General features: G+C 38.8%; 1 pseudogene; it reads right to left on the minus strand.

Moving 5' to 3' along the window:
- Positions 1-8,559, minus strand: part of LOC102411341 — a 134,682-nt pseudogene extending 126,123 nt beyond the window's left edge.
- Between the last annotated feature and the right edge of the window lie 13,726 nt (positions 8,560-22,285).

A 22,285-nucleotide genomic window follows, 5' to 3' on the forward strand; every position in this document is an offset into this window, starting at 1 on the left:
ATACTGCAAGGAAATGAAAAATGGTAATGACTGTTATCTCTATGGGGTGAGGATAATGGGTGATTATTAATTTTATTTTATGTTTTTATGTATTTCTAGGTGACTGCAATGAACACATACTGCTTGCAAAAGGAGCAAGAGAATAAATGCCATTAAAAAAGGGAATGAGAGAAACATAAAACTGAGACTCAAAATTAAATGCAAATTACTTCATAAAGTAACTGCTAAATTATAGGGGTCATGTTAAACTCTAAACCTCATCTCCCAGGAGGAAAAAAAATAAAAAATAAACTTCCATTAAAACAAAACTCCAACAGAACACTGGCATTTGGCCAAGGTACTTGCTTCTTTTTAATCTCTTGCTGTTATTAACTCACCAACATTCAAATAGAAAGTCAAGCTATTTCAAATTCAATATCTGAACACCTTTGCATATATTGGGGGAAACTGTGGATGCAAGCCAACTGAATTATAAATTTATTATTCTGAAAAAGAACTGTCTTAATCCCCACATTTAAGATTGGCTGAAATGAACATTACATTTTGAAAATATATGGCTAGGCAGTATTTTCATGCCCAATGCCAAGAACAGTACATATTTGATGACATTAGACTTGCTACAATTTTAAAACTAGAAAAATCACTATATCTAAATCTTTCATAATTTTTATTCTATAAATGCTAAACATACACATTGTGTGTGTGTTAATAGCTTTTGTGTGTTAGTTGCTTAGTTGTATCTTACTCTTTGCAACCCCATAGACTGTAGCCCACCAGGCCCTCTGTCCATGGGATTCTCCAGGCAAGAACACTGGAGTGGGTTGCCATTTCCTTCTCCAAAAGGAACTATAGAAAGAAAGAAAATGAAGTCGCTCAGTCGTGTTCAACTCTTTGCAACCCCATGGACTTCAGCCTACCAGGCTCCCTCATCCATGGAACTTTCCAGGCAAGGGTACTGGAGTGGGTTGACATTTCCTTCTCCAGCTTAGTCGTGTCCAATTCTTTGTGACCCCATGGACTGCAGCCTGTCAGGCTCCTCTGTCCATGGGATTTTCTAGGCAAGAATCCTGGAGTGGGCTGTGATTCCCTTCTCCAGGGGGTCTTCCCAACCCATGGATCAAACTCCCATCTCTGCATTGCAGGCAGATTCTTTACCATCTGAGCCATCAGGGAAGCCCATAACTCATATTTAAAATGTGTTGTAATTACCATCACTAAGTGGTATCTTTATATAAAGTCGATCTGTTTTTTCTAACCACAAATAGCCACCATTCATTATTGATTTTGCATGTGGAAGACAAATTAAACTTATTTTTGACTTTAAATAAATTCAAGAGGAATATAATATGCTCTTTAATCATTCATTATGCTTATATTGATATATTGTACTTCAAATTTTTTGGAAGGAGATGATGTGTAAATTGATACATAAGTAAACAATGTCATAAAAATCTAGTAGAACCACTGTTAATTGAAAGCTAATTTTGTAAAAAAAAATAAAACATCTGCTAAGTTTTAATAGTGTTAACAAATTATTCCTTCAACCAATATTGGTTGTTCTAGTATGTGCCAAGCACCATTCCAGGACAGTTTTTCCTAGACCTTGGATACAAATCAAGATGGGAGATAAATCTTGATGTTCTTAGATTAGTTCTCAAGGCAATTTCAAATCTGTAAGGACAAGGATCACCAGAAGAAATGTCCTTGCTGTATTGAGAGTGGGCCAGATAGCAGACAGCATCATTGTCTAATCTGGTGTATATCAAAGAGGGGGTCTACTGGTAATGCTGAGTTTTGCGTTGGAAGAGCTTCTCTATAAATAATGTTTTCTTTGTAGAGATGAGACACACAAGAATCTTACCAAGAGCTAAATGGGTTAAAGAAAAATATCAAATTATAAGGACAGAAAAGTTTCATTCCTCATGAGTATAAATTCATCTGGCTGAATAAATGCCATATGCCACAAGTTTTGCTAAATGAGTTGTTTCTGACAAGACCCTGCCATGATCTATTGTCAAAACTCCCTGGCCTTATGGTAATGGGTACCTTAGCTGTCCTTGAACAGGAGATTTAGAAGGAAGACATTTAAGTGGGACTATATTTTCCCAAAGATACATGGTGTCCAGGTTGTCATAGAGCAAGTGAGCAGAAATGTTCTCAAAGCTCATTGACAGGTAGAAATATGATACATTTACTTGAGGCTGCTATGGATCTGTGTGGACAGAAATCTTACTTTACATAGGAGGAGAGACTTAACTAGCAAAATAATTTAAAATCTCACAAGTGATCAGAGTATCATTCTAGAAAATAACAAGTTTTGAGTCATAGAGAGTTCTACAGGCTGTGATGGATCTGGATTAAACAGTTTTGGTTAGACAGAGATGAGGCATTTGGTAGATATTTTCACAGGTATAGACAACAAGTATGTGAGAAGAGTGTTTGATAAAATTCTCATTACAGCCTAAATATTAATAGCCAAAATCTGTTTAGAAATGGAATTTTGATATATTTTAACTACTATGTAACTACTTAAAAATTATTTAAGAATATTTTGGCAAAAAATGTAATTACAACTAATTACTATGTAATTTTCAGTAAAATCAATCAGGAGTAAAATATTTAAATGTTATATATATTACATAAATAAATGCATACAAAATATACACATATACAATCTGTAATGCTAAATGCTAAAATTTAAAATCAATACCTCTGGGTGTGTGAAGTTATAAACATTTGGTTTTATATTATATTTTACACCATATTTTAAATTTACCTCTTAACTGTTACTGATTATTCATAAAATATCAGTAAATCAATGATTTATTTCTTACAACAGGCAGAATTCTGTCTTGACAAGGCTTTTTTCTCTCTGTACCTAGTAAATGTCCTAGAAATAAACTGCTTTGTATTTAGTATTTAAATGCTAAACAACTTCAGCCACCCATTATAGACTTACCATGGAAAACAGCCTGCATGGAGTAATATACTTTTTTTTTCAGCAAAGAGACAATTTTTAAGAGTGAAATTTTTATCCTAAACTTTGATATAATCGACAGCCATCAGCAGTTCTCAGGTCAGCAATATCACCTTCCCCTAGGAACTTGCTAGAAAAACAAATTCCCAAACCCAACTCTGATATTGAGTCAAAAACACTAAGTGTGGAGCCCAGCAATCTGTGTTTTAACAAACAGTGCAAGAGATTCTAAGCTATGTCAAAGTTTAAGAACCACAATCTGCACTACAATATAGAAATAAAAGTTTCAGCAGCTTCTACCTGTCTAAATTCACGGAAGGAGAATTCAATATAGTTAACTTAGGTCAGATGCTCTTTGAGTGCTAAGGTCTAAACTTTTTTTCTTCTTTCTCCAAAAGCATTCCAAATTAAATAAGATAAATTGCTATTCTACTAAATAATTTGTCAGAGAGATTATGAATTTTAAAAACTTTTTCTTGTTTTAAAGCTCTCAGCATCAGGGCTTTACTCAACTAACCAAAATCAACCACCAGGAACCAACCACCATCACTTGAGCAGAGCATGTAAGGCACAAGTTAATCAGGAAGCAGAGGCAGAAAGAGAAGAAGAAATCAAATACCCAGAAGATTGTCATAGAAGAATCAGAGTACTTAAAATTATGATTAACTAAAACAATTCTCACACTTACTTGTCACACATGAAAATATAAAATATCTTTTGAGCCATTCCAGACAGACTGTGGGTGAGGATATCAACAAAAGACACACAGACAAGGTAAAGGGGAAGCTCAACAACATTTAGGATAAATAACTGAGGCTTTTTCCTCAGAAAAAATAGCCCACCCAACACCAAAAAACAAACAAGCAAGAAACAGTAGGAATGAATTCCAAAGGAGTGCTGTTGCTCAACACTTAGTACACATTTACACTGGGAGAATGGCTGGTGATATTCTTGACTTTTTTTTTTTTCTTCTTCTTTTTTAATGCAAAAGGTAAAGAACTTTGTTCTTTCAACACCCAAATCAGAGCAGAGAGGCAGAAGTAAACTACAAACGTGGATGGAGTGAGTATATCCACAGTACATGGAGATGCGGTGGAAGGAGGTTTTTTTTTTGCTGTTGGCAGGAGAGCTAAGCCGTCTTAAGGAACATTCTAGGCTTCTCAGTTTGCCATGAAGAAGTATCGCAAAATACAAGGCCCACCACCTCCCCCTTCTCGTCTTCAACCTACCTTACTGAGAAGCTGTGTGTGTGTCGGCCGGGGGACAGATTTACAGAGCTCTGTGAGTGATTCTTCTCATCTTGCTGGGTTTGGTCAGGTGCGGGAGCCCAGGTGTTTTTGCTGATGGACTCCAACCAGAATCCCCGGCGTCTTTTAAATTCTTTTCACCTGACTTCCTGTTCTTCTGGGGCGAGGCAAACAGATTGAAGTTTCGCTCTCCCTTATGATGTGGCTGCGTGTCGCACACCGTTTCAAAAGGTGACATTTCTCACTCCTAAAAGTCCACCCACCTCCACAAGGAGGACTCGGCTGGCGCCTCCACGGTAGAGCCTGCAGCAGCGCTCATCAGCGCCGGTCCTGACTCATCCCTGCTCCCCGGCTGTACACCGGACGCTGAATCCTGCAATCTCTCGGGACTCCAGCGATGTCACTATCACCACGTTCATATATCCAATCTGGTCTCCCCTGACATACTTAAGACAAACCCGTGGAGGCCAGGCCTCTGTCCCAGAATTCTCCATCTGCCAGGTTTTTATAAATTGAGCATCAGGAGGTATGGACTCCTCTTCTCCCAGGGTGACATCTTCAACAAAGGACGCAGAGGGGACAGTGATGTTTGGGCTCTCAAAGTCATATAACTGCTGCTCCTAGCTTCCAATTGGTCGTGTCCAGGAAGAAGGTGCAACCAGTCCAGTTGAGCTGGAAGCTCTGCAAAAACTGGGTCTCAGAGGTGAGCACGTCCTGGACGGCTGTGCCTGCTGCGGGCCAGCCTGGAGACCTGGCTCCTTTGAGGTAGGCCCCTCTTTCTCACCACCTTGGGCCAGTAAACTTGCCCAGCCGCATGCTCTCTAGTTCTTGGCTTCCCTGCAACACGCCCCCAACACCCCAGTACCTCTGCCTCTGCTGACTCCGCCTCCTCCCCCACCACGCCCACTGGAGGTAGGAGAGCATGAGCGAAAGCATTCAAACAAATGAAGTGTTCCTGTGGAACAGGTAAATCCAAGAGGCCAAATGAAACATCAGAACTACAAGGAAATGCGCAGAGACATCTCAGGTGGTCAGTGGCTCAGTCGTGTCTGAATACTGTGTATAAAATGCAAACTTCCAGAGATCTGATAAGGCCATCTTCTACAAAGGTGTGGATGATTTCTGAATTACAAATAGGAACAATGCCAGCATTCTGTGAAGGCCCTTCCAGTTAAGTTCACCTGAAATCCTTTTTTGGAAATTGGCAGAAGCAAGTAATGAATAAATAAATAAAATTTAAATACCAAGTTAAATCAGGTCAACAGAAAAGCCAGAAACTAAAGCAAACTCCAGCAAGTGGCAAAATATGTATAAAAGTCAGAAGTGACTAGAGTCTTTCTCTCTTTTGGAGACTGCTTGCCTCAATATTGTAAAGTGCCCTCATTATATCATCAGCACCTGGGGCTCCTTGTTCTATATGAAACATATCTTCTTAAAAATAAAACATTTAATGGGGCATCTCTATCTTTTTTAACTAATTACTGTGTTTCTAGGTGTTTCCTCAATAATTCCTTTAAGCTATATTAAAACAAATCAATTTACGGCAAGATGATAGAAGTTTCTTGACCTGCTGACTGGGTTAGGCTTAAGAATGTCATCCCCTGGAGGATTTTTTTTTCCCACTAGGCTTTCCATCATTAACCAGAAAACAATGTAAATTCATAATCTCTTGGCAACAATTTCGATAGCCTACAACTCTCAAGCAAACCTTAAGTTTCAGAAGTCATTCTGATTGTGTTTTAATCTACAGAAAAGTGAGTCTGGTTTGTGGTTCAGTTCATTGAGTATTCTGCTAATGAAACTATAATTTCAATGTCCATTTTAGAGAGTTTACTGTTCTTTTTCTTTCTCTTGGAAATCTGACTTGAATACTATTGAATATATTTTTTTCTCCCACAAGAGGGGAAGAGAATGAGTTAGATCATGCTGATAGTGGGCTGTTACTTATAATGGAACGAGCACATCCTAAGTAAAATGTTCAGATACTACCAGACATTCTGTTGCAAGCCCCTTCCACGGCCCCAAAGTGGGCTCGTCCAACACTCAGAAATTAATTGTCCAAGGAGACACCTGTGCTGACAAAGCAAGAGATTTTATCGGGAAAGGGCACCCTGGTGGAGAGCAGTAGGGTAAGGGAGCCCAGGAGAACCACTCTGCCACATGGCTGGCAGTTTTATGGTGATGGAATTAGTTTTCAGGTTGTCTTTAGCCAATCATTCTGACTCAGAGTCCTTCCTGGTGGTACATGCCTTGTTAAGCCAAGATGGATGCCAGTGAGAAGGATTCCGGGAAGTGGTCGGACTTGTGGTGTCTCCTTTTACCTTTCCCCAACTCTTCTGGTTGGTGGTGGCTTATTAGTTCCGTGTTCCTTACCAGAACCTCCTGTCCTAAAACAACTCATGCAAATAGTTACTATGGTGCCTGGCCAGGGTGGGCGGTTTCAGTCAGTGTGCTTCCCCTAGCAATTCTGCTTTTCCATTCCACATGGCACCCCATCTTTTTCTCCCATCACCACCTTGTCCCCCAATTACTCCCTCTGGGCTATGCCCTTAATACACTTCTCTCAGCAATCCCATTCCCTCTGCAGTGACAACAGTGTTCTTCTGTTTGAAAATCACCGGCATGGATATCAATGTTGATAACATCTGATATGCACCAATACTGCTTCTAACACCATCATGGGCGACTAAACATTAAATTAAATGCAAAAATGCCTTCTGATTGGAGAAAGGACCACAGTTTTTGTTGTCACTGTCACTATCCAATCATTATCACACTTCTAGTTTATATTTCTGCATTTATTTGTCTGAATATAGAAGAAGCAGCTGATGCTAAAGATCTTTGGCCTTTTACTGGAGAAGTTAAAAGCAGACAGTGTTTGACCTTAGTTTTCCTTTAGTGGGAGAACCAAGTACATCTCTTTACACTCTTGTTCTTTTTATGACTCCAGACTAAAACAATTTGCAAATCCTTTTAATTCTCACTTATGCTAAAGTACAAAATAGAGACCAGACTTGAAAATTCCATAAACAGGCAAAACCAATTAGGCCACATAAGCATAACTTAATTTAGCTTACTTTACAGAACCAACAAAACATACTGACTTCTTGCAAATGCCCCTAAAAATCATAAACAGAACTTAAGATGTTCCCCTAAATTGGCATGCGGTGTCCACATTTAAACAATCCCCTGTCAGTAGGGAGTGCCAGTACTACCACCTATTACTATATGGCATAAACAGCCCCTGTTTGCAAGCTTTCCTATAGCAATACCTCTGAGCCTCATTCCCATGAGGGTTTGAGAGTTTCCAGTCCAGGAACTGTTTTTATGTGCACAATAAACTATTGCTAATTACTATTTTAATGATATGGTCATTTTAATCTTGCTATTTCTGGATGTTGGACACTAATAAATGCATTCAGTAATTGACTACTTTATGTCATCTCTGCCAGAGAATGATTTCACTTTGATTTTGCATCTTCAATAATACACTTGCCTTTACAATCTACTATCTACAGCACAGCAATAATAATTGTTTTAAAATGTTAATTTATGCTCAGAATTCTCTAATTGCTTCTCATCTCGCTCAGGGTAAAAACTCAAGTGTAAATATAGCCTTAAAGATCTGTCCCAGTAATCTCTCAACTATTTGAATTTCTCTATACCTCACTCCCCTCATGCACTCAGCTTCTTTCCAGGATACATCAGACCTGATACATTAATTTTTCCATGATTTTAGAAGAAATTAAATAGTAAAAATTTTATGGGTCCCTAAAAAATGTTGTGGGCTCCAGGCACTCTGCCTCAAGGGCCTGGTGGCCAGGAGAGCCCTGCTCCTTAAGCTTTCTGAGGAAATTACCCTATACTTGTCAAGGAATATCTGGAACTTGATTTTTTCAAATAGCCTAGGTGTGTTATAAGGAATACTTTTTATAATTTAAATGGGTTTTAAGATGATCTGTCAGGTAGGACCATGTGAGTGAAATGGGTTCCAAGGAGCCATGAGAGAGTGAAGACTATGGGCAAGTGCCTTTATTGTGGGGCAGAGTGAAATATACAAGGAAGCAGCATGAGGGGATTTCATGGGCGTATGTGAATGTCAGGAGGTCAAAGTCAGGGAGAGGGAGAAGGGGAACTTATCACAGTGCTGTACCTAGTTCCTGGGCAGGGTGCTCACCAGATGTTCACTGGGATACCGAAGCATCAGGAAATAGGAACATTTAAAACTTTATACTACATGAGATTAATTTCCACCTATGTCCTCTCCCAAAGCTCTTCCTTGCCCTTACTATAAAAATATTCCAAACTCCCACATTCCTTATGCTCCTCGCTCATCTTTTTTTTTTTAATCTGTATTGCATTTTTTAAGATCTGATATATTTTATTTGCTTGTTTATTTTGTTAAGTATCTCCTCCAACAAGAATGTTACATGAAAAATGTTTTATGCATTGCTTTTTTTCAAGCTCCTTAAAGTATAGTCTGAAATAAGCCTAGCCTGTAATAGATACTCAAAACATAAAGCTGGTAAAACTGAATGCAACTGGAAAGGGCAAGGTTGTTTCTTACAGAATTAAAAAATTACTTGTCATACTACTTAGAAGCTACACTTTAGGCATTTTTACAGATAAAATTGATTTCATCATTGTATTTATGCTACTGCTGCTAAGTTGCTTCAGTTGTGTCCGACTCTGAGTGACCCCATAGACGGCAGCCCACCAGGTTCCCCATCCCTGGGATTCTCCAGGCAAGAACACTGGAGTAGGTTGCCATTTCCTTCTCCAATGCATGAAAGTGAAAAGTGAAGGTGAAGTCACTCAGTCATGTCCATCTCTTAGCGACCCCATGGACTGCAGCCCACCAGGCTCCTCCATCCGTGGGATTTTCCAGGCAAGAGTACAGGAGTGGGGTGCCATTGCCTTCTCCAGTATTTATGCTAGTATATAGAAAAACAATTTTTTTTACATTGATATTTATCCTGCAAATCCGCTGAACTCATACATAACTTCTAACAAATGTTCATGGGTTTTAAGGAGTTTTTGTATATGAGATCATACGTAGATCTCATTGTATTTCTATAATAGTTTTACTTCTTCCTTTCCAATCTAGACCATTTTTCTCTTTCTTGTCTAATTGCGCTGCTTAGTAAATCCAGCTGTGTACTGAAATGAAAGGAGAGCACATTTTTGTCCCATTCCTGATCTTAGGGGCAATATATTCAGTCTTTCCCACATTGCTAGCTGTGGTTTTCTCATACATTATTTTATCAGAATGAAATTAATTTCTATTTCTATTTTGTTGAATGCTTTTTTTTTTAGAGGTGTATATTTTGTCAAAATTTGTTTCTGAGTCTATCTAGAGGATTATGCAGATTTTTGTCCTATAGCGCATTACATTGATTTTCATATGCTAACCAAACCTTACATTTCTGGGAGAAACTTCACTTTGTCATGTTGTATAATCCTTTTTATATGTTGCTAGATTTACTTTGCTAGTATTGTGTTGAAGATTTTTATGTCTAAAAAATACTGACTATAATTTTGGGTTTTTGTCTGACTTTGGTATAGGTTACATATGGATCTCTTAGACTACATGGGAAAGTGACCCTCCTGTACTTTTTGGAAAAGTCTGAGAAGGTTTGTTATTAATTCTTCAATAAACATTTGGTAGAATTCACTAATTAAGCTGTCCATGCCTGAGCTTTACTTTCTTGGAAGTTTTTAAATTATCAGTTCAACTGCTTTACTTGTTAGATCTAATTAGATTACCTTTCAGGTTGTCAGTATTTATAGTTTGTGTCTTAACAAGAATTTATCCATTTTATCTAAGTTATCTAATTTGTTAGTATACTTTAACACTCTCTTCCAACAACACAAGAGAAGACTCTACACATGGACATCAACAGATGGTCAATACTGAAATCAGATTGACTATATTATTTGCAGCCAATGATGGAGAAGCCCTATACAGTCAGCAAAAACAAGACTGGGAGCTGACTGTGGCTCAGATCATGAACTCCTTATTGCCAAATTCAGACTTAAATTGAAGAAAGTAGAGAAAACCACTAGACCATTCAGGTATAACCTAAATCAAATCCCTTATGATTATACAGTGGAAGTGTCAAATAGATTCAAGGGATTAGATCTGATAGAGTGCCTGAAGTACTATGGATGGAGGTTCATGACATTGTACAGGAGGCAGGGATCAACACCATTCCCAAGAAAAAGAAGTGCAAAAAGGCAAAATGGTGGTCTGAGGAGGCCTTAAAAATATCTGAGAAAGGAAGGGAAGCTAAACACAAAGGAGAAAAGGAAAGATATACCCATTTGAATACAGAATTTCAAAGAACAGAAAGGAGAGATAAGAAAGCATTCCTCAGTGATCAGTGCAAAGAAATAGAGGAAAACAATGGAATGGAAAAGACTAGAGATCTCTTCAAGAAAATTAGATATACCAAGGGAATATTTCATGCAGAGATGGGCACAATAAAGGACAGAAACGGTATGGACCTAACAGAAGCAGAAGATATTAAGAGGTGGCAAGAGTACACAGAAGAACTGTACAGAAAAGATCTTCATGACCCAGATAACCATGATAGTGTGATCACTCACCTACAGCCAGACATCCTGGAATGGGAAGTCAAGTGGGCCTTAGAAAGTTTCACTATGAACAAAGTTAGTTGAGGTGATGGAATTCCAGTTGAGCTATTTCAAATTCTAAAAGATGATGATGTGAAAATGCTGCACTCAATATGCCACCAAATTTGGAAACCTCAGCAGTGGCCACAGGACTGGAAAAGATCAGGTTTTATTCCAATCCCAAAGAAGGGCAATGCCCAAGAATGTTCAAACTACCATACAATCGCACTCATCTCACATGCTAGCAAAGTAATGATCAAAATTCTCCAAGCCAGACTTCAATAGTATGTGAACTGTAAATTTCCAGATGTTCAAGCTCGATTTAGAAAAGGCAGAGGAACCAGAGATCAAATTGCCAACATCTGTTGGATCATCAAAAAAGCAATAGAGTTCCAGAAAAACATCTACTTCTGATTTATTGACTATGCCAAAGCCTTTGACTGTGTGGATCACAACAAACTGGAAAATTCTGAAAGAGATGGGAATACCAGACCGCCTCTTCATGCAGGTTAAGAAACAACAGTCAGAACTGGACATGGAACAACAGACTGGTTCCAAATCCGGAAAGGAGTATGTCAAGGCTGTATGTTGTCACCCTGCTTATTTATCTCACATGCAGAGTACATCATGCAAAATGCTGGGCTGGATGAAGCACAAGCTAGAATCGAGATTTCTGGGAGAAATATCAATAACCTCAGATATGCAGATGACACCACCCTTATGGCAGAAAGAGAAGAAGAAATAAGAACCTCTTGATGAAAGTGAAAGAGAAGAGTGAAAAAGGTGGCTTGACACTCAACATTCAGAAACTAAGATCCTGGCATCCAGTCCCATCACTTCATGGCAAATAGATGGGGAAACAATGGAAACAGTGACAGACTTTATTTTGTTGGGCTCCAAAATCACTGCAGATGGTGACTGCAGCCATGAAGTTAAAAGATACTTGCTACTTGGAAGAAAAGTTATGCCCAACCTAGACAGCATGTTAAAAAGCAGAGACATTACTTTGCCAACAAAGGTCTGTCTAATCAAAGCTATGGTTTTTCCAGTTGTCATGTATGGATGTGAGAGTTGGCCCATAAAGAAGGCTGAGAGCCAAAGAATTGATGCTTTCAAACTGTGGTGTTGGAGAAGACTCTTGAGAGTCCCTTGGACTGCAAGGAGATCCAACTAGTCCATCCTAAGGGAAATTAGTCCTGAATATTCATTGGAAGGACTGATACTGAAGCTGAAACTCCAATGCTTTGGCCACCTCATGTGAAGAACCGATCTCACTGAAGAAAACCCTAAGGCAGGGAAAGACTGAAGATAGGAGGAGAAGGGGACAACAGATGGTTGGATGGCATCACCAACTCTATGGACATGAGTTTGAGTAAGCTCAGGGAGTTGGTGATGGACAGGGAAACCTGGCCTGCTGCAGTCCATGTTGTCACAAAGGATCGAACCCGACTGAGTGACTGAACTGAATTACACTGAATATTATCCCCTTATTTTCATAGCATTCTTTGTTTCTATATTAGTAATAGGTTTTCCTCTTACATTCCTGACTTTAAATATTTAGCCTTGTTCTCCCTTGCTTTCTTGCTCTTTTGCTATCTCACTATCTTTGCTTAGTAAAGCCAGGTAAAGTTTTATCAATTTATTAATCTTTTAAAAAATAAATCAGTTTTGTTGCTTTACTGAGCACTATTTCTCTATTTCTATTTCATTAGTTCCCATTCTAATACTTTTAATTATTTCCTTCTGTTTGCTTTAAATTTAGTTTGTTCTTTTTTTTTTTTTTTTTTTTTTTTTTTTTAGTTTACTGATTTGACATCTTTCTTTTTTAATATAGATATGTGTTTTCCTGAAGAGGAAAGATGTCGCATGAAGGAAGGTAGATTTTAGTCACTGAAACTTGGATTATTATTTAATTCCAGGATTTAGTAAGACATCTAAGTTAGATAAGTTGCTTGACCTCTGTGAAGCTTGGTTTCCTTATGTGTAAAACAGAAATTGTAATTCATATCTTTAAGTTTTGGGACAGAAATCATGAATGATGTAGACTTTCTGACATGGTACGTGGGAGAAACAAATTTTCAATACATTTTACATAGTGTTTATGGCAGCAGATTCACCTATTTGTTATCAGGACAAAAACAGATTTAAGAACATCTGTATCAGAGGAGAAATACACATTTAAGATACATACACATAAGAGAAGAGATAGCATTCATCATACTCATAATGTGTGAGTATGAGAGATTTTTTTATGAGAGACAAAAATCATATTCCTAGAAGAGAACCAAATAAATATACTGCATGTGGTAATTCAAATTCTCAAATAACCAAAATATGCATGTGTCTTGTTACTTTCATGACAAGGAATATGAAAGTCATATCAGTCTACTTTTTTTAGAAGGGGTATCATGAAATCATTAAGGAGTTCTACTCTTCAGTGTATATTTCCAAAAGCAATTCTTTTGGCATATGATAAAATGCCAAAATGTGTTTCATTTTTTCTCTTTCATAAATAAACACAATATATCTTTGATAAATGAGCTATGTAAGCATTATATGCACATTATTTTTATTTTTTAATAGTTCACAATACTAAAAGCAATAACAGAATGCTGGAGACACCAACAAATTTTGAGTAGCTGAGTACTCAAATTGTGTGCTTGGTACCTAACATTTTAAAATAAACATAGTCATATATAAAAGTAGGGAAAATAAAGAATTTTATTGGCCTCAGTAGAGAAGTAAGTATGGTTTCTCATCATCTAAGACTTTCTAAATTTTTTTAAGTAAAGAAAGTGCATTAGAATATTTCTATAAATATCACATATTTTAAACTGAATGAAAGGCATCTGCATCAAAATTGACTCTCCCTCACAAAAAAAAGAAATTGGGGATTACTTATTACTTAACATTGTAGATTGGTTGAGAATTTTTTTGGCAGCAGGAGAAAGATGACAATCATAGACATTTAGATTTTAAGATTAAAAAATAGTATAATTACTAAGTATTACTACACTAAAATACAGTAGATTTTTTTCATTTTGATGTGTTTTATTTTTAATATACTCACATGAAAGACTTAATGATTGCATACCCCAGAATGTACAATATTAAATGATATTAAATCATTAAATCCAATACGTGTAAGATGTCAAAATTTTTAATATTTGACCTCTTGAGTTCTATTTCTCAGCTACATTCTGAAATAAAAGCTTTAGTTTTTGTGCCAAAAGGAACACTTACATAATTAGATGAGAGTTCAATTAATTAATTGTTTCCTAATGAAAGAGTTGTCAGCTTCTTAAATGAAAATATATTGTTATGATGGGAATTAGAGTATTCATGTAATTTAAATAGGAAGTATTGTTTTTAGCAGCTATTAAGTATCATGCCATGCCCTTAAGTAATACTGTGCTGACTAGCCTATTAAAATAGAAGCAACAGAGTAGAAAAATAATATGATTGAAAAATACCTCATATTAGTGTACAGTTGTATTTCACTGGAATTTATTTTTTCAGTATATATCTATACAAATCCCACCATACTAGCTTTTTATTCATACTAGTGGAAATGCACTATAAGTGATACACTACTTCATTCTTCTATTGTTTATTTTTCTGTTCTGGCATTTAATACCAAGATAAATGTAAACCATGAATTTGAATATATATCATGTTTTTTATATTTTTTACAAAGCCTAGTGTATTTGCCTGACGAATTTCTGTGGCCTTTCTTGTAACAATACTCTGGTTCTCTTTCCCATTTTCACATCTAATGGATTGAGTGGTGCTTGAAACACCCCTCATCTCCAGACATGAGCAACGTACCATGTGGCTAATCAGCACATTTCATTATGCTGGTCTTGGTGATTAGGTCCGATGGTGCTGGGTTATCCAGTCTAAACCAAATCAGATTCCATCCCCCAATTTTGCTTCTTTCTTTCCCTGAGTTTGGTACATTGTTACAGATAAGCCTGGAGCTACTGCTGCCTATTTATGCCAGCATACACATAATGGAATCATGCCTGAAAAGCAAGCCACAGGAAAAGAAAGCAAGTCCTAGGATCTGGATACAGACAGACATGGTGAAAGCCAGGCTGTTCTCTGAATTTCTAATTAAATAAATCAATAAATTATCTCTTTTGTTTAAGCCAATTTAAGTTGATGTTCTGTCCAAATATAAGTATCCTCACTAATACAGGAAGGATAGAAAATTCTTTCAAATGCAACAAACTAGAGCACCAAAAAACATCTAGAAAAACATTCTGCTCTACTATCTTGGCACATGCAGTATGCCTGTGGAATCTATATTTGTTCTAAGATAAAGTATATTAAAATAAATAATCTTACTTATATAAGCTTCATAAATTAATCTATACACATGTATATCTCAGCTTTATTTTTATGGGGATATATTTATTGGGGGAAGGGCAAGGAGGTCAGCCAGTACAGATATTAAAAATCTTAAAGAACCTGATTTCCTCATACATCTAATGAAGACTTTTGGATCTTCTGATTTTTCACTTTCCTTTCATCCCTTATGTGCTAAATCACTTCAGTTGTGTCCAACTCTTTGGGACCCTATGGACCATATAGCCTGCCAGGTTCCTCTGTCCATGGCAAGAATACTGGAATGGTTGCCATTCCTTTCTCCAGGAGATTTTCCCAACCCAGGGATTGAACCTGCATCTCTTATGCCTGCTACATTGGCAGGCAGGTATCCTTACCACAAGCACCATCTGGGAAGCCCTTTCATTCCTAAATAAGACTAACAAACATATTTGTGCTTTTAAACAATGGTTTTTGCCTATCTAGTTGTAAATGTTCCAAAACTACCTGGCTACTTCTTTTTGAGAGTTTTTAATTTTTACAATCATCTCATCATACATTTTATGAAATGATTTTGTACTTAGAAGTTATTGTATCATTCTAAATAGACACACACGTGCATGGAAAAAGGCTCAACATCACTAATTATTAGGGAAATGCAAATTAAAACTACAATGAGGTATCACATCACATCAGTCAGAATGGCCATTGTCAAATGTCCATAAATAATAAATGCTGGAGAGGGTGTAGCGAAAAAGGAACCCTTGTGCGATGTTGATGGGAATGCAAATTGGTAAAGCCACTGTGGAGAACAGTATGGCAGCTCCTTACAAAACTGAAAGTAGAGCTACCATACGATCCTGCAATCTCACTCCTGGGCATATACCTGGGGAAAATTCTAATTTGAAAAGATGCATGCACTCCAATGATAATTTAATATGGTGCAGTAGAAGGACATGCACTTATGTTCTCCTGCGAGAACACCAAAATCACCACTGGTTGCTGAACAACCATAGACAGGAGAATGTCAGATCCCACCAAAAAAAAATACCCCACATCCAAAGGAAAAACCCCAACAAGATTGTAGGAAGGACACAATCATGTTTAAAATCAAATTTCAGACACACCAGAGATACTCGGAGGGTGGAAACAAAACATTGCGCACACCAGGACCCAGGGAAAAGGGGCAGTCACTTCCACAAGAGACTGAACCAGACCTGCCTTTGAGTATTTGAGTGTCTCCTGCGGAGGCACAGGGCAGCAGTGGCATGCCACAGGGACAGGGGCTCTTGCTGCAGGCCTGGGAAGCATGGCCTGTGGCATAAGTCCTTTTGGAGGAGGTATTGGAGAAGGAAATGGCAACCCATTCCAGTGTTCTTGCCTGGAGAATCCCATGGATGGAGAAGCCTGGTAGCCTGTAGTCCGTGGGGTCGCACAGAGTCAGACACGACTGAAGCAACTTAGCAGCAGCAGCCATAAGCTCCACTATGGAGCTGCTGAGCAGACAACCCACAAACTGTAAGCAATTATACCAAAGCAGTTCTCACACTGTTGCAAAAATTCTAGGGCCCACAACAGATATCCCAACCTGGGGATTCAGCAAAGGGGCTGACAATCCTCAGGGAATTTGACTTTGAAGACCAGTAGGATTTGATTGCAGAACCTCCCCAGGACTGTGGAAACAGACTCTTGGAGGGCATAACAAAGCCTGGGGCATACCAGGACCCAGGAGAAAGGAGCAATGACCCCACAAGAGACTGAGCCAGACTTGCCTGTGAGTGTCTGGGAGTCTCCGGCAGAGGCATGGGTCAATAGTGCTGTGCCACAGGGTCAGGGGCACTGACTACAATAGCTGTGAGCTGGCGTAAGTCCTTTTGAAGGCAAAACTACAGGGAGGGAACACCACCCCATTCATCAGCAGAAAACTGGATTAAAGATTGACTAAGAATGGCCTTGCGCAACAGAGAAAACCCAGTTTTTCCCAAAGCCAGTCCCTCCCACCAGGAAGCTTCCATAAGCCTCTTATCATCATCCATCAGAGGGGAGACAAAAGGAAAACCACAATCACAGAAAACTGACCAATGGATCAGATGGATCATAGCCTTGTCTAACTCAATGAAACTATGAGCCATTCTGTGTAGGGCTTCTCAAGATGGATGGATCATGGTGGAGACTTCTCACAAAATGTGATCCTCTTAGAAGGGAATGGCAAGCCATTTCAGCATTCTTGCCTTGATAACCCCATGAACAGTATGAAAAGGCAAAACGATATGACATAGAGAGATGAACTCCCCAGGGTGGTAGGTGCACAATATGCTACTGGAGAAGAGCAGAGAAATAGCTCCAGAAGTAATGAAGAGGCTGAGCCAAAGAGGAAACAACACCCAGTTGTGGGTGTGACTCTTGATGGAAGTGAAATCTGATGCTCTAAAGAACAATACTGCACAGGAACCTGGAATGTTAGGTCTATGAATCAAGGTAAATTGGAAGTGGTCAAATAGGAGATGGCAGGAGTGAGCATTGACATTTGAGCAATCAGTGAACTAGAATGGACTAGAATGGGCGAATTTAATTCAGATGACCATTATATCTACTACTGTGGGCAAGAATCCCTTAGAAGAAATGGAGTAGCCACAGAGTCAACAGAAGACACTGAAATGCACTACTTGGGTGCAATCTCAAAAATGACAGAATGATCTCTGTTCGTTTCCAAGGCAAAAAATTCACTTTCACAACAATCCAAGTCTATGCCCCAACCACTAATGCCAAAGAAGCTGAAGTTGAACAGTTCTATGATGACCTATGAGACCTTCTAGGACTAATACCAAAAAAAAGATGTCCTTTACATTACAGGGGACTGGAATGCAAAAGTAGGAGGTAAAGAGATACCTGGAGTAATAGGCAAGTTTAGTCTTGGAGTACAAAATGAAGCAGGGCAAAGGCTACAGAGGTTTTCCAGAGATTGCACTGGTCACAGCAAACACCCTTTTCCAAAAACACAAGAGATGACTCTACACATGGACATCACCAGATGGTCAATACCAAAATCAGAATGATAATATCCTTTGCAACTGAAGATGGAGAAGTTCTAATGGTCAGCAAAAATAAGACCAGGACCTAACCCTGGCTCAGGATCAAACTCCTTATTGCAAAATTCAGACTTATATTGAATAAAGTAGGAAAAATCACTAGGGTATTCAGTTCCAGTTCCAGTTCAGCGTTCAGTCATGTTCGACTCTTTGCGACCCAATGAATTGCAGCATGCCAGGCCTCCCTGTCCATCACCAACTCCCAGAGTTCACTCAAACTCATGTCCATCGAGTCGGTGATGCCATCCAGCCATCTCATCCTCTGTCATCCCCTTCTCCTCCTGCCCCCAATCCCTCCCAGCATCAGGGTCTTTTCCAGTGAGCCCACTCTTCGCATGAGGTGGCCAAAGTACTGGAGTTTCAGCTTTAGCATCAGTCCTTCCAATGAACACACAGGGCTGATCTCCTTTAGAATGGACTGATTGGATCTCCTTGCAGTCCAAGGGACTCTCAAGAGTTGTCTCCAACACCATAATCAAAAGCATCAAATCTTCGGTGTTCAGCTTTCTTCACAGTCCAACTCTCACATCCATACATGACCACTGGAAAAACTATAGCCTTGACTAGATGGACCTTTGTTGGCAAAGTAATGTCTCTGCTTCTGAATATGCTAACTAGGTTGGTCATAATTTTCCTTACAAGCAGTAAGTGTCTTTTAATTTCATGGCTGCAATCACCATATGCAGTGACCTTGGAGCCCAGAAAAATAAAGTCTGACACTGTTTCCACTGTTTCCCCATCTATTTCCCATGAAGTGATGGGACCAGATGCCATGATCTTCATTTTATGAATGTTGAGCTCTAAGCCAACTTTTCACTCTCCTCTTTCCCTTTCATCAAGAGACTCTTTAGTTCCTCTTCACTTTCTGCCATAATGGTGGTGTCATCTGCATATCTGAGGTTATTGATATTTCTCTCGGCAATCTTGATTCCAGCTTTTGCTTCTTCCAGCCCAGTGTTTCTCATGATGTACTCTGCATAGAAGTTAAATAAGCAGGGTGACAATATACAGCCTTGATGTACTCCTTTTCGTATTTGGAACTAGTCTGTTGTTCCATGTCCAGTTCAAACTGTTGCTTCCTGACCTGCATATAGATTTCTCAAGAGGCAGGTCACGTGGTCTGGTATGCCCATGTCTTTCAGAATTTTCCACCGTTTATTGTGATCCACACAGTCAAAGGCTTTGGCATAGCCAATAAAGCAGAAATAGATGTTTTTCTGGAAGTCTCTTGCTTTTTTTGATGATCCAGCGGATGTTGGCTATTCGATCTCTGGTTCCGCTGCCTTTTCTAAAACCAGCTTGAACATCTGGAAATTCATGGTTCATGTGTTGCTGAAGCCTGGCTTGGAGAATTTTGAGCATTAGTTTACTAGCATGTGAGATTCAGAAAGAATGAAGGGATGGGGCCAAAGCAAAAACAATACCCAGTTGTGGATGTGACTGGTGATAGAAGCAAGGTCCGATTCTGTAAAGAGCAATATTGCATAGGAACCTGGAATGTTATGTCCTTGAATCAAGGCAAATTGGAAGTGGTCAAATTGGAAGTGGTCAAACAGGAGATGGCAAGAGTGAACGTCGATATTCTAGGAATCAGCGGACTAAAATGGACTGGAATGAGTGAATTTAACTCAGATGACCATTATATCTACTACTGTGGGCAGGAATCCCTTAGAAGAAATGGAGTAGCCATCATGGTCAACAAGAGTCCGAAATGCAATACTTGGATGCAATCTCAAAAATGACAGAATGATCTCTGTTCGTTTCCAAGGCAAACCATTCAATATCACAGTAATCCAAGTCTATGCCCCAATCAGTAATGCTGAAGAAGCTGAAGTTGAATGGTCCTATGAAGACCTACAAGACCTTTCAGAACTAACACCCAAAAAAGATGCCCGTTTCATTATAGGGGACTGGAATGCAAAAGTAGGAAGTCAAGAAACACCTAGACTAACAGGCAAATTTGGCCTTGGAGTCCAGAATGAAGCAGGGCAAAGGCTAATATAATTTTGTCAAGAGAATGCACTGGTGATAGCAAACACCCTCTTCCAACAACACAAGAGAAGACTCTACACATGGACATCACCAGATGGTCAAACCGAAATCAGATGAATTATATTCTTTGCAGCCAAAGATGGAGAAGCTCTATACAATCAGCAAAAACAAGACCGGGAGCTGACTGTGGCTCAGACCATGAACTTCTTATTGCCAAATTCAGACTTAAATTGAAGACAGTAGGGGAAACCACTAGACCATTCAGGTAGGACCTAAATCAAATCCCTTAGGATTATACAGTGGAAGTGAGAAATAGATTTAAGGGACTAGATCTGATAGACAGAGTGCCTGATGAACTATGGATGGAGGTTCGTGACATTGTACAGGAGACAGGGATCAAGACCATCCCCAAGAAAAATAAATGCAAAAAAGCAAAATGGTTGTCTGAGGAGGCCTTAAAAATAGCTGTGAAAAGAAGAGAAGCAAAAAGCAAAGGGGAAAAGGAAAGATACAAGCATCTGAATGCAGAGTTCCAAAGAATAGCAAGGAGAGACAAGAAAGCTTTCCTCAGCGATCAATGCAAAGAAATAGAGGAAAACAATAGAATGGGAAAGACTAGAAATCTCTTCAAGAAAATTAGAGATACCAAGGGTACATTTCATGCAAAGATAGCTCCATAATGGACAGAAATGGTATGGACCTAACAGAAGCCGAAGATATTAAGAAGAGGTGGCAAGAATACACAGAAGAACTGTACAAAAAAGAGCTTCACGACCAAGATAATCATGATGGTATGATCACTCACCTAGAGCCAGAAATCCTGGAATGTGACGTCGAGTTTGCCTTAGAAAGCATCACTATGAAGAAAGCTAGTGGAGGTGATGGAATTCCAGTTGAGCTATTCCAAATCCTGAAAGATGATGCTGTGAAAGTGCTGCACTCAATATGCCAGCAAATTTGGAAAACTCAGCAGTGGCCACAGGACTGGAAAAGGTCAGTTTTCATTCCAATCCCAGAGAAAGGCTATTCAGGTATGACCTAAATCAAACCCCTTACAATTATACAGTTAAGTGATAAACAGTCTCAAGTGATTAGATCTGATAAATCGTTCCTAACATTGTACAGGAGGTGGTGATCAAAACCATTCCCAAGAAAAATGAATTTAAAAAGGCAAAATGTCTATCTGAAGAGACCTTACAAATAGCTGAGAAAAGAAGAGAAGCAAAATGCAAAGGAGCAAAGGAAAGAAGTGCATCTGAATGCACACAGTTCCAAAAAATAGCAAGGAGAGATAAGCAAGTCTTCGTAAGTGAACAGTGCAAAGAAATAGAGGAAAACAATAGCATGGGAAAGACTAGAGATCTCTTCAAGAAAATTAGAGATACCAAGGGAACATTTCATGCAAACATGGGCACAATAAAGGACAGAAGCAATATGGACCTAACAGAAGAGGAAGACATTAAGAAGAAGTGGCAAAAATACACAGAACTATACAAAAAAAGATCTTCATGACCCAGATAACCGCAATGGTATGATCACTCACATAAAGCCAGACATCTTGGAATATGAAATCAAGTGGGCCCTAGAAAGCATCACTGTGAACACAGCAAGTGGAGGTGATTGAATTCCAGCTGATCTATTTCAAATTCTAAAAGATGAAGCCTTTGACTCTGTGGATCACAACAAACTGTGGAAAATACTTAAAGAGATGGGAATACCAGACCACTTTACCTGCCTCTTGTGAAACCTGTATGCAGGTTAGAAGCAACAGTTAGAACCAGACATGGAACAGCAGGCTGGTTCAATATTGGGAAAGGAGTATGTCAATGCTGTATATTGTCACCCTGCTTATTTATCTTACATGCAGCATCATCATGTGAAATGCCAGGCTGGATAAAGCACAAGATGGAATTAAAATTTCTGGGAGAAATATCAATAACCTCAGATATGCAGATGACACTGCCCTTATGGCAGAAAGCAAAGAGGAACAAAAAAGCCTCTTGATGAAGGTGAAA

This window comes from Bubalus bubalis, chromosome 8 (assembly GCF_019923935.1).
Source record: "Bubalus bubalis isolate 160015118507 breed Murrah chromosome 8, NDDB_SH_1, whole genome shotgun sequence".
NCBI lineage: Eukaryota > Metazoa > Chordata > Mammalia > Artiodactyla > Bovidae > Bubalus > Bubalus bubalis.